The following is a 14,514-nucleotide window of genomic DNA, read 5'->3' on the forward strand; positions in this document are numbered from 1 at the left end:
ATCCTGTAACAAGCCTTTATAAAAGTTCCATCTTAAAATGAAAACTGTTCAGCAATTAGTATTCTTACATGACAGTAGTACATGAGCAGTCTATCAATGGAAATTTAGAGTTGAAGCATGAGAATATAATATATCACAAGATATTGTATATGCATAGATTTGAAATAAGAACCATTTTTAAAACAGCTCCCTTTCAACCATCACCCAAAGTTATAATTAAACTATTCTCACTCCATTATATTTCTTCTTACTTTGACTGCAAGATTTCAGTACAAAGAATAAAATAAAAATTATGTGACTCGTATTCTATGACCCCCAATAAAAAACCTGCAGGGAATGAGAGAAGCAGAGAATTTACTAATGGGGTGTAATATTCCTAATGGTGATGCAGGGTTAGTGTGTAATATTCCTAATGGTGATGCATGGTCAAAGATGGAATACTTGAAACATGGTTGATGTGAAAATATTTGTATCTCTTGATGTATCTGTAGACACATACACACACACACACACACACACACACACACATGGATCACACATTTATACAGGTCTCAGAGAGAAATGGTCAAAGTAGAACTTGTATAAGATGCCTGAAATTTGAACACAAGCAGATATTTTTCATGCATGACACACTTATCCCTGGAATTTTGTGTTTTAAAAGTCCAAAAAGTATGAGCTTTTCCTTCAAGTTGTGGAAATAATGAAAATATCTTGTTGAATCCAATAAGGTATGAAATTTTAAATATAATGTTAAATGTAGGTCAAACTTATTCACTGAAAGCAGAAGCAATAGTTTCCTCTCACAGTTGACAAGGAATGTCATATAGGTCCAACAAACTTATTTTGGGACTTAATGCAACATAATCGATATTTCCAAGCCATTATTGAAATAATCATACAGCTAAAAATAGTTCCTTTTCTCAGTTAAGCAGCTATGGTAGACTTAAACAACTGCATCAATTCTTATGCCATATGATTAGTAATCAATATAGCAATCTCTCTTATTAGACTCTCTCTCTCTCTCTCTCTCTCTCTCTCTCTCTCTCTCTCTCTATATATATATATATATATATATATATACCTGCAGTTTCAAGATGCAGTGATAGAATCTATATTTCCATCCACCCATACCTACCATGCATACATTGTATCCCTGAACCCCTCCTACATTGTTAAGGCTAGACACATAAAAGTCAGTGATAGTCCTATGAGGTGGGACAGTGGTGGAGAGGTGGGGTTGATAACTATTAATAGGCATATGCATTTAATAGCCTTCATGTGACTTGTTCACTTGTCCAGAGAATTAAAATTATGATCTTCATACTACACCACTCCCTCGATAACTCACGCCCTGATAACTCACGAACCCTCTTATAACGCGGTGTCAGGCGTGGATCCCATTATTTAAACCCAAAAATTCCCCCCAAAATTATCCCTATTTGTTGACCTTGAAGAAAATCGTGATCAAAATTGGTAACGGAAACTTTGATGTATCGCTCGTTTTATCGTTGAAAACGGTAGATAGGACCTGGAAATTGTAATCAACACTTTGAAATATCAAATTTAAAAATAACTCATACACTTTTTTACATTTTCTTTCCAAACGACATTCCTAGTACACCGCAATTAACGATATGTAAGGAAATTTATATCAATGAAAATGTCCCTTACGCCAAGTGGAGGCAGTACTTTAATAAATAAATACAAATTAAATAATTTTTTTATCAATTGAAGTTTGTGTTCTAGTTCCATCTTTTAGTTCCTTTTAAGTGTAATCGTCATAAGTGCAATGTGTCCTCTTGTAATTAAACATAAAATGCGTCAATCTATCGTAATAGCTATGTCCATGAGCGTTTCTCTGAGAACCTAATTAAGTGCCGACCATGTTTGATAACTGACTTGCGGAAGTATTTGTTGTATTGTTGCACTGAATTAAAAGCTGGCCTCCTTTATATTATCACGTCAATTATGTCTTTTGAATATAAAAAAGGAGGTGGAATAAAATAAAAGTTAAAACACACAAATATCGGACTAACTTAAAATCTAGCGGCCTCGGTCGTATGTCGGGTACACTCACTTCATTTGATAAATCGAACACTGTAATAAACGTTATTGTGTATGTAACAGAAACTACTTTAAATTATCCAACTCTTTCATAACTGATCAAAGATAACAAGGCAGCAAAGCGAAAAGAATACTTCGTAAAAATAAAGAGCTTGATTTCACAGATACGGACCACTGTGGGCAAGCAAGTTTCAGAGAATTCTTGAACTGGCATTTAGAGATATCCTCAGGGATGATAAGAAATTTAATTATTACTTCCAGTGAAATCACGACATTAACATTGCACTAATTGAACAATACAAAACTGAGTTTTGACGTAGACGTGTCACGAAATAAATGTCACGTGTTTTTGAAGAAAAAAAAGGAATCTTGGTGGTGTATCAATAGTTAGTCTAGTTCCCAAATTGTGGACTAACGATTTGGCAAGATACTATTAAATGGAATCGGGTCACAATTATTACTTCCAGTTCAGTACATGAATGTAGTTCTAGTCTATTTTTAGAACATTTTTTCCTCTCTCATTTTGGTGGTGATAGAAGAGTTTTATTTATGCATTTTTGGTAGGGATTTAAAGGTAACTGTTTATTCTAGATAATATGAGCTCAGGGTGTTGTTGCCTGTGTGTATTTCGGCGACAGTGCACATGAGTAATAAGGCCTTGGTGATGATACGGAAGTGAAATCTGTTCTGTTTACATGCTGCTATGTTGACAATCCAGTATCTCAAAAAGAGCAGGTCAACCTTTGACAAGAACTTCACCGTGAAGTCATCTTTGAAGGTATTTTAGATTAACATATGATTTGCATTGATTGTCACACAGTGGAAAGGTCAGTACTGAGAAACAAATGTAGAGAACATATAGTAAAATTAACTGTGTTCTATGTCCAAGTACCACTACGGGAACCAGACTCATCAAGAAAACAAAAAGCAGTGACGTAATACACAGATTTTTTGCGTACACGCGATGGTTGTTCAAACCAGTTGGAACGATCTTTCATATGTTGGATATTTTGAGGAAAAAAATGTTATTTAAACAGAATAACGAACAACTTCATTAGAAAAAGCACTTTATTAAAAATTATTATCGACGTGATTGTAAAATGAGGATTCAGTCATTAAACAGCCCAGTTCCCTAACGCCGCCCCCCCCCCCCCCCCCCATGGTTTTCTCGATGTCAAAGAGATTTTTTTCAATTTTTGGAGGTTCCTCGGTAACTCGTGCCTCGCTTATAGTGCGGCCTACGTTTATGGACCCTGTTGTGCGAGAGTTATCGAGGGAGAGGTGTATACACATATATACACTTACCTGGCTTGAAATAATTTTAAACTGGCATTTACACAGGTTAAATACCTACACCCATCAACTTAACCTCTGGGTCATAATGTTGAAACTATTAATGCCTCCACCCCTAAACCACATATACACTTTAAATACTGGACATGAGTAGGTACATTAAAACATGCAACTAACACTGGACCTGGGATCCTTCTGTACTACACCAGGGGAATTAGACATGGCAGTGAAATGACTCTCCAATGAATCAGTAATTTTGCTGTTTTTATATGCACACTGATACAAAGATTGAAAACACGATATAAAAAGATACATGAACTCAGTGATTGTAATTAATTATTAGTCATTTCCCTCTTTCGTGTTGATATGTCTCTTGATATGTATTGCAATGTAGATTGTGTACCATGATATGTGTCAATATGTGCCATGTGCATATAGTTACCTAGGTTACAACTTGCAAACAATCATCTCTACCTTTTGTCATACTGTACATACACTTTACTTAAACTAGGCATGAGAAACAAATCAAATGACAATTGCCCATGAGGGGCATACCCATGTGGCTAAAACTTCTGAGCAGAGGGCAAAACAAGGACATGTGAGGATGTGCATTTTACAAAAAGAACATTGTTTAGAATTATTAGTACAGGTTACCATGTGCAATCGTATGCAAAATTAAGTTCACAAGGACACTCTACAATCTTGATTCTTGATACATGGTATTAATGACTTGCAACATTTGTTTCATTACTAGACAAGAAGGGGCCGCCCAGAGTGGCCGAGTGGTCTAAAGTGCTTACAACTACAGATCACTGCCGTCTCACCTCTGTCTGCATGGGTTCGAGTTTCGGGCTCAGCCAATGTGGGTATTTGAGTAAGCTTGCCAATAGCTTCTCTTAGGTCGGTGGTTCTTTCTGGGGTTTTCACAGGTTCTGCCTCCACCATTCATGCAGGCTGCCATGTATAGCCTATCTTCTGCTGAAAAATTACGTTAAACCTTACAACAACAACTAGACAAGAATAATCTTTCGATTACAGATAAAATTGTTATTTCTGTTTATCTTTTTTTAAGAAATAATTGTTCTTAACTCTGCTCCAAGAGCTATTATCTTACTATATATTAAACAGCATTTTAAATACAAGTTGTTTTTCCTTGTATATTAATATAAGCCTTTACCCATGCTTTTTGACAATAATATGTACTCCATAAATATCATCACTGCATGCAAAATATACTCTTTCGGAAAGAAAAATAGTCCACAACAATCTTTTAAGCAAGAGGGAACGGAAACTCATATGGAAAGTTATTTATGGAATTATAACAACAGAACAAGCTTACAAGAACTTCCAACAACACTATACTTGCAAGTACCCGAGTAAACAAAATGTACCTAAGTTGTTTAGAGTAAATTATATAACATATTGTCAGCTAATCTGACGTAGTATATATCTGATCTAATTAAACATAAAAGGTGTTTGTACATCACCAAATTACTCAGAGTTACTTGTCCTACTTGCAAGAAAATACAATATTTTCTCACTAGATCAATATGCAACAAAGAAACCTGAACAACATAGCATTTCTCAACTACAGAAAAATTTGAATGTTCTTTTCATTCTTAGCATGTACAGTAACTTAAAAACAACCCCAAAAATCACAATCTCAAAACGAAATTAGGAACATGAATTTAAGATAGTTTTCTTATCATAATTTAACATAAACTGGTCACATTGTAATGGTTAATTCATTTTACTTAAAATGCATAATTAAAAAAAGCATAATTACTCCAATCATGCTGCAGTATTATATTGAAAGTATTATAGCATTCTTATATTTTCTACTTACATTGAAAGATGTAATTAAAAAAAACCAGGAGATGAAGAGAAGAGAAAGAACAAAAAGAAAAAGAAATTAATACTAACTCTGTCTATGAATAAGCTAAAAGAAATATTTAAACAAGGTCTTTGTTCATTGTTTTTAGTCAAAAAGTTGATCAATTTTCCTCTGTATAAAAGAAACCAGTCCTGGTAAGCCATAGAACTCTACTTCAAACTGCAGCTCTCATAGGTATTTTCTGTCCCATGGAAGGACATCAAGGGACAGTATTGTCTGACATAGAAAATTCAAGATGATATGGAAAGTGCAGGATCATGGTTGATGCAAAATGCAGCTTTACTCTCAGACACAATGTTCACCAAATTATCAAATGCAAAAGAAAAAAAAAAAAACCCCTAGAGTCGATAGAACTCTTGATATTTCTGGAGATTTGAAACTTTCAGCCACCAATATTCAAAACTATACAACTGGTTTGAAGGATAAACTTAGTCCGATCTGTATAAGTGCAAAACTTTGTGGGGGTTTGCATGTAAAAAATGACATCTTGCTAAGAAATAGCTCCACCAGATTTGGATGATGATGATGATGATGAGCTTGAAGATGAATATGAGGAGGAAGATCTCTGATGTCTTTTGACATTTTTTATCATTTCGTCTTTGAAGAGTGTATTCTTTGTGATCTCTTAATAATGAGATAGGGCAATATCATCTCGGTTGGATTTGCACTGTCTTACTGATGGCAATGTACCAGAAACTGGTAAAGCTACATCAGCAGGATCAGGTGTAACTGGTATTCCTGATATTCCACTGTTGGCAATAGACAAGATAAAGCCATTGGATGATGGAACTACATAGCGCATAGCATTTCTGCTTGTACTTAGCAACAGTGAAGTGAAAGGGGATGTTCCTCTGTGTTGTTCCTCTCATCTTGGAGATCTGCTGCTAGAAGAGGCAACCACCTTCCTCAATCTGTTGATGGCCATCTGTTGAGAATAGGATTTTGGACTGAAGACAGTAGTTTTTTTTTTTGTCTTGCAATCTTTGCTATCTCCTTACAGAACTTTTCCAGTCCTGACCTTTCTTCACTCCCTGTTGCACCAATGTTTCTGCAAAACAGGAACATTACCTGCCGATTTAGTCCACTTTTACAATTCTTATGTTTGCCATCCTGCCAGGCAAACAAATCAGAACATTTCTGTCACATCCATCCATAGCCACTGTGTTGTTCCATGACACGGTGCTCAATGGACCCATATTGCTTCAACTTTTTGCAATCATTACAACTTGTATAGATCCACACATCAGTCTGGAAAGATACAGAGGTATGTTCTCAGATACAGTTAAAACATTCCTATCTTAAAATCGGGTTTATCATCAGTATTTGCTTTAATCGATATAATGGAATCTGATACAATGAAGGTTTTTTTCTCCATATTTTGCTAATTGGTTTTGATACAACCCCTTAGGTTTTAATTTAGGTTTATCTTGAACTCTGTCAAGAACATCATTAAATGCTACCACCCACCTAGGAACATTCCACTTATTAAGTTTTGGAATCATACCTGGCTCATTTGCATAGTTATACTGTTACATGTAAAACAATAACAGTACTTGACTTGTGTACTTATGCCCACGATTATGGTTAAAACTTTACTACTGTTATGTTCATACTGATTCCATGTTAATGAGGCATTGCAATTTATTTCTGGAAAGACAGTGTTATTAAATGTGGTTGCATGCATGATATTTTGCAATATTATGATCTTGAGTTGAAGTTTCATCTTTATTCTTCTCATGTACCTTTCTGTAAATGAGGATGGGCCACTAGTATTGAACATGTTTATATGAAACAGTATATCAAGCTGAAATAATGAAATTCATCATATGTATATATCAAAGATTTTATGTACTGGGGTATCCAATATTTGCTAATTTCTATAGCTTTTCTCCAGATATTTGGTATTGAATAAAAAATTCTAAACCATTTAACTTTTTCAGTAAAAGATACATTGATATTATTTTCTTAAATCATAAGTTAAGAAAATTTATATCTGCAATGATAAAATAACTAATTTAGAAACAGGCCACCATTTGTTAATATATAAAATACACTTTTACCGTTTATTTTTATGAACTTGTTATTCCACAGTGGCATAGATAAAATATCTTCTTGTGTTGTTATTTTGATCATACAGTAATAATATTTTTCCACAATATTGTGAATTCATATATGTTCTGAAGGCCTTGTATTTTTAAGAAATTCTTTTGCTGTATCAATAATGAGATCAATTAAGAGGATCAAAATTTTTTTGTACACTGACTTCTACATGTATATCTTCTTTGTGTCAGGCTTTTTCCCCACATACATCTATGAGATCAAATTATTCCATTAAAGAATGTATTTGACCAAGCAGGTGTCTGTCATTTTCTTGTTTATAATTAACTGGGCCAATTCCATAAATAAGCAGAATATTCCAATTCCCACCAGTAATCAGTTTAAACCATATTGTTTTTTCAAACTACGTCAAATACAATTTCAAATAAATGATTTGGGGGATTCAGTAGAAAGCATGAGCTTATTAGGCCATAGTCACCCCAACAGTAACATAAAATATAACATAAATCTGGTTGCTGGATCAAGTGCTTATAAAGGAAAAGTATAAAAACACATACATGTACTTTAAACAAAAACAGAATAAGGAATAAACTAATATGTTTGTAAAAGGTTGTGAGTTAAATTAATAACTTCATTATTTTATTCATCCAAAATGAAATTTTGCACAGATAAATCAATTTGTGTGCTATTCTCAATAGAGAACTTAGGGGTGCCAATTAACAAAGTTTCAGTTGTGAGAGAAAAAGTGAGTGTGTATAAATTCAAGTAGGCTTTGACAGTATGAAATGAAGGATTGTCTCCTCTATGGTTAACAAGTTCCATATATGAATCTTACTGGGTTAGAATGAATTATTGAACATTTGTGTTCTACACATTGGAGGTTGAATAATGTTTTTTGAAAGGTTGATTCACATTTAGAAAATATAGGAGCTAATCTGTGAGAAATTTCAAATAACTGAAGTTATGCTTGTAACAGGGAGTTCAGGTATTCCAAATTAGTTTCATGGTACTCTGGGTTCAAGCTATCAGGCGATGTGGGCAACTAAACCACTCGAAAAATGTAAACTTCACCTTTTTCAGTTCGGAAAGTGAAAATGACTTAGCAATGTAACTTTTGTAAATGTATATTGCGTGACAGTATTTTAAGACTTTTGAGATGCTCCCTCACCATAACCAGGCTATTCTAGTGTTGTTTTGCACCCCAAGACAAAATATATAGCATACATCAAACAGCTGGTGTTGATATCAACTGCTATAACAAGCAAACTCCTGCACATTCACAGGCATGTGTTTTAATAGCTAACTGATCATAAACCCAATCCCAAGGAAGATATCATTACCCAATTTCAGCAGGTTTTCATTTGATAAAACTTAAACATCAGTATGTAAATAGCAATTTGTGTTTTAAGAATGGAATCATTGAAAAGCACTTTCTAACTTTAAAAATGTTTGAAGATTTTAACTGCTGTATTTATGTTATTTTCTTCATAAAATCAGTCTGAAACTGTAAGTGAACCTGTCTTTGGGAAATAATGGTGGATATTGCTGTGTCTAGGAAGTACTACTTCATTAGTCTGTCTTCATAAATCATTGGGTAAATATATGTAGGAAAATATGTGTCACATTTGTAGGGAACATTCGCTGATGATTCATGCTTCATGTATACACATATCTTCTCATAGTTAACTCATAGTTAAGAGCACCTGGGATAATGCCAATGTGTATTATGTAAGATTACCACTTTAGACCGATTCTGAACGCAAGAAAAACTCTTGTGTTTGTTTTGCAATCAGTGATATCATGATCGGCTTGGGATCAATTTTCGGGCTTTGGGGGACCAGAAGTCTGAGAGCTACAAGTAAGTGTTAAATCAGCCCAGGGCAGTTTTCAATGAGACCAGACTGTATCGAATCAAAACTAAAAGATTCAAATCTAGGACAGTCTCAATAAGCAACCACTTATGTTCAGACTAAATCCATTTTTCAATCAGTACTTGTATGAACCTCGTCAGGGATGGATCACAGAGAAGTTGACAGACATTAGACTCTACACCGAGTAGCCAAAGTTGTGCGCTCATTAAAAGACAGGAAGGAATTCTAGTTTAAATTCTGTGTTTGGATTTCGGAACAAAGGCTTCTTGAGGTAACAAATTTTTGCCCAAATTTATCTCACTTTCATAACTAGGTGTATATTTATTAGAAATGGATTCTTCCATGTATAACCGATTTTCAACATATCGTAGCATAGCGTATAGCGAATTATTAACATGCAAGATTAACATATATAGACTGTTGGACTGAAATCGAAATGGATTGTGTAATTTGCTACAATGTTGCATCATAATGCATAACTGAATTTATTAGAGAATTGTGTTAGAACTTGTACTTGCCTTATCAGTATATGAATATACATTGTGAATTATGCAGAGTTAGTCATTGTTGGACTAATGCACACATAATTAGATATTTGTATATTTGCATATGTCTTTTATGGTTCGAAGGGATGGAAATGTGTATGATTGCTATTGATGATGATAATTACTATATCGAGAAGGCAACAATTAGGGATGTGTATGCATGTATTAGAATTCATTGATAATAATAATAATATTATTATAGCACAATTTTATTATAGAACAAAGCATGTATGGAATATTTATATGTGAGTGTGTGAGTTAACCTGTTAATTTATTCGCCATTATTCTGATGAAAGGTCTGTAAGGGTGTGGTTCATTCTCCTGAGATTAGAGGAAGAAGACTAGAGTATATGTCCCTTCTAATTCCACAGGAAGCTTTCTGGGTGTGTGTTAAAGTTTGATGCCCAAGGATTGGAGATGAGAGTAGAGATGTGGAGAGCATGTGGTAGGCATTTATTGTGGCATCAGCAGTTTGTGTGGAGGCACAGTGCTGGAACGAGCACATGATAGAGAGTACTGGAAGTGTTGGAAGGACAAATATGGCAGTGCCAGGAGAGCACACAGTCAAGGGTACTGGAAGTACCAAAGAGAAACAGGAGGCGGACAGGGATCGCCAGATAAGTAACATACCACACTGAAGGGAAACACTCCCACTTAAGACCTTTAATTTCATATGATGGAACAGTAATTGGCAACTGTGAATAGGTCATTGATTGTATTTGTTTGAAAGAAATTGCAACTGAGAAATTTGTCAATGAAATTATTGAATACATTTGAAATATTTTATTAAACTGTTATACCTTTCACCTCGAGTTATTTATACACCTAGACCATCGGCATTGCTGACTGGGGGCTCAGAGTTATTTGAATTTTAATTGTCCACTTTCTTCGGTATAAGAAATAATACCATAGGAGGCACGTGACAATATGATTCATAAAAAGAAAAGTCTAAATATTATGTGATTGAAGACTTAGCCTAAAAATGTAATTATGTAGGTCAGAAAGATATGGGATAATGCTATCTTGTTCAATAAGAGCAGTACTGTTCAGGTCAAGGTTGTTTGCTGACATCGCTCATTTTTGTGAAAACTGGAAGAAAACAAACAGTGATGCAAATACTATTTCACCATTGCATGACATTACTACAAATAATAAGACAACAAATATGCAACCCTATCAATGTATTGTTATAAAAAAGCCAGATAGTGAGTAGTTATGTTATGAAAATCCTTCTTTCTAAAATTAGGTGCACTCACATGTTGGCAGTGGTGATTCATTTGGAAAAAAAGGTGTAGTTCATTCATATATTCACCTTAATGCTTCCATGTGTTTTCTATGAATACCTATGGTAATGTTGTATCAGCAACAATGAAAGTAGGATGAACGGTATTGTAAGAAGACACTTGTGCATTTGCTTTCCTGTTACAGGAGATGTTTCAAAATAGTTTATAAATTTTCAACTGCAATTTCATAGTGAGCTTTCAGAAAGTAAAAAAAAAAATCTTGCTTTGCTCATACTTCTCCCCGTTCAACTCTTACTTCTCTGTATTCTGTCCAAATGTAGAAGTCACTTCACCTCATATTCAAGTCTACCTTGACCCCATTAATGAATTTCTATATCAATTCTTGCTCTTATATACACCCTTACAACTCAACATCGCAATATTTTACCACTCTATCCATGTCAGAATACTTCCTAAATGACTGATGTCAAAATAGATCAGACTTCAACAGAACCCAGCTGAGTAAACGGTCCAATCAGAAATCTTGTGAACAGGTTCATTATTATGACTGACTTCAAAAATTGTCAACACCTATTTATTTATAACACGTATGCCATCTACAGAGATGTTTCAAATGTGAAATGTCAATGTATACATAACACTGTTAGTGTTATTTATTTCCATCACCTTGTAATTTTTTTTCTAGTAGTTCTTAATCTTGCATTTGTACAATAATAGTCCCTGTTATGATCAGCATATACATTTTTGTTCACAATATAAAATTTGTACATTTCTGCCAAAGACAGTCAATCCAGTCTGAATTTAAAACTTTTTCAAATTGTTTAATTTCTCCCAGGCTTTATCAGAAATAGCTTGTGCCCCATAGTTTTTACCTGTCTGAAAACATCGTACACATGCATTCACTCTTACTTTAATTTCTCTTCTTATATCCAAACAAAATCCACGAAATTTTCACCATTTATTTCAAATGAATTTGTCGACAAATTGATGTAATTTTTTCCCTATTTGTCGAAGGCTTTCACAACTTATTTATTCAGTATTTACAAACTTATGTGCAACGTTTATCCGCAAAAACTCCGTCATCATCGCTGTCAGCATCATCATCTTCGGACGATTCAATCTCAGAAACTTCTATGTCCAAATCTAAATCTCACAAAATAGCCAACTGCTGAACACATATTTCCTCAGCTTGCTCAATATTTTCAAGATCAAACCCGAGAAACTCCACATTTTTGCTCTCATCAAAATTCACTCTTCCCTCCGCCATCATTTACGATTTTTTATGAACAGAACACGTGTAGTTAACCGCTCTCCAACTTTGGCCCTTGGCTTCTGAACAATTCAAATTTCCACAAATGAAAGTAAAATCATTTCTGATTGGTTTAACAGTTGTTTAGTTCTTGGAATGAACCAATTCTAACCAATCAGAGACGTTGTATCTAACACACATTCATCACGCCTGGAGACGGGATCGGCCATTGAAGGCAGTAAACAATTCACGACTTAAGGGACCAATTGATTCTGTTCTTATTATATTAGCAGTGATTCATTCTTATCCAGATTATATATAACCAGCCAATGTCTAGACCATTATTTATCTTTCCAATATCTGAGTTTACAATTTCATCAGCTAAGATATGTTTATTAACTATTATATATAATGCTGCATCATCAGCAGAGTATAATCGAGAATTCTATATTCACTACAATATCATTGATCAGAATTACAGATAACAAGGCTCGATGAATATAAAAACACATCAAGAGTAATATGAACCATAGGTCATGGCTGAGACCCTTTTTGGGCATGAATAGCAGCCTGAGACAGAAGGTTCATTGTGGATGAAAGTGCGGCAAACTTGCTTAATTTGTCTCTTTATATAGTATGATAGGCATTATCCGGTGACAGAACAGAGTATTGGAATCTGCGGAACTATTGTAACTTGGTATGTATATTTTTTTCTTCTTCTGCTTACTGATTTTATTTCAACACTTAGCTTCCGTCAGCCACCTGTGGCAAGGGTGAGGGAGGAGTCTAAGTTTATATATAGTAAAATAAAAACTTTTCTCAAGCCGAACTCAGTTTGCAACCTTGTCATCTGTCCTACCAACAAGTAGATCTCCGCTATTTTCTGGCATTTCTGGTACATCAGGAAATAACAAAACAAACGGAGACCTACTTGATAGTCAAGTCATTTGAGTCTATCGAAAACATGTTACAGAGGAGAAAAAAACTTCAAAAAAATGTACAGTAATTATTTGGAAAATGTTGGCATACAGCTGAAATACAGATATGATATACGTATTTTAAACAAATAAAGCGTACCTTTACTGTTTCACAACTTTTCATATCTAAGATAACTTCACCTACGAAAAAGAAAAACAGTACTAAGACACATTTATTTGAGCCTTATTGTTACCTCCTCGTTGTAAAGACACTTTTGAAAAATGAAATCACAATGTCCTGAACATAAAAGAAAAAATGAAGAGCTTACGTTCAAGGGAACTAATTCTAGCAAAAAATAAGGAATACTTGTTGCATTTGATCAGACAAGTTTTGTTGAAAGAGAGAGAGAGAGAGAGAGAGAGGGTGGGGCAGAGGCGACTTCGAGTAAACAAAAAAGAATTTTGTACTGATTTTTAATAAATAAGAAATTAATCAATGTTACAGAATACAATCTGCTATAATATACACTGTACTCAAGAACAACTCACACAGATCATGTACACTCTGTAGTGTATCACGTTTTTCAGCTATTGGTGTCATTTTGGAGAATTTTATTAAATTATACCTTTAAATTGCGTTTATTCTCTTTATTTCGATCCTTGTCTATTATAATTCCATAGAAGATTATTGTATAAATAATAAGAATTGCATGTCTGTGTTTTTAACGTGTATGTGCCCTTCTCGACAATTACCGTACACAAGCAGGGCCGGCGCCAAACCCGGCCAGACTATCTGGCGCCCTAGGCAAGGTTAGATTCTGGCGGCCCCCCCCCCCCCGCGCCCCAACGGAAATATCAATTTCCAAATTTATAAACAATAAAAAAAATTTTTAAATGCGCCCCCTGAAATCAGCTCCCTAGGCGGCTGCCTAGTTTGCCTATATGGTAGCGCCGGCCCTGTACACAAGCAATCCAGTTTTACAATCTGTCTTCAGATGAGCACAACAGAATTTACACATAGTAATTAATTATAACTTATAGGACTACCATGATTACATTGTGGTAATTACAAGCAGATATAAATAATTAATCAACTTCCGACAGATAGAGCAATTTATTATTTTTCTTTCGTTTTATTTTCAGAACTTCACCATAATGGACGTTTGAAATGATTCATAGTTTGTTTTGAATTTTTCTGTTAAGCCAGTAAACATGTAGTTGTTGTTGTTGTGGGGTTTAACGCCATTTTTCAGCACACGCTAGGCTATGCATGGGGGCCAGTATTAATGGTGGAGGAAGAACCCGGGAAAACCACGGGAAGAACCACCGACCCACGAGAAGCTACTGGCAAGCTTTCTCACATACCCATATTGGCCGAA

Source organism: Sinohyriopsis cumingii, chromosome 5, assembly GCF_028554795.1.
Source record: "Sinohyriopsis cumingii isolate HCF-2022 chromosome 5, ASM2855479v2, whole genome shotgun sequence".
In the NCBI taxonomy this organism is placed as follows: domain Eukaryota; kingdom Metazoa; phylum Mollusca; class Bivalvia; order Unionida; family Unionidae; genus Sinohyriopsis; species Sinohyriopsis cumingii.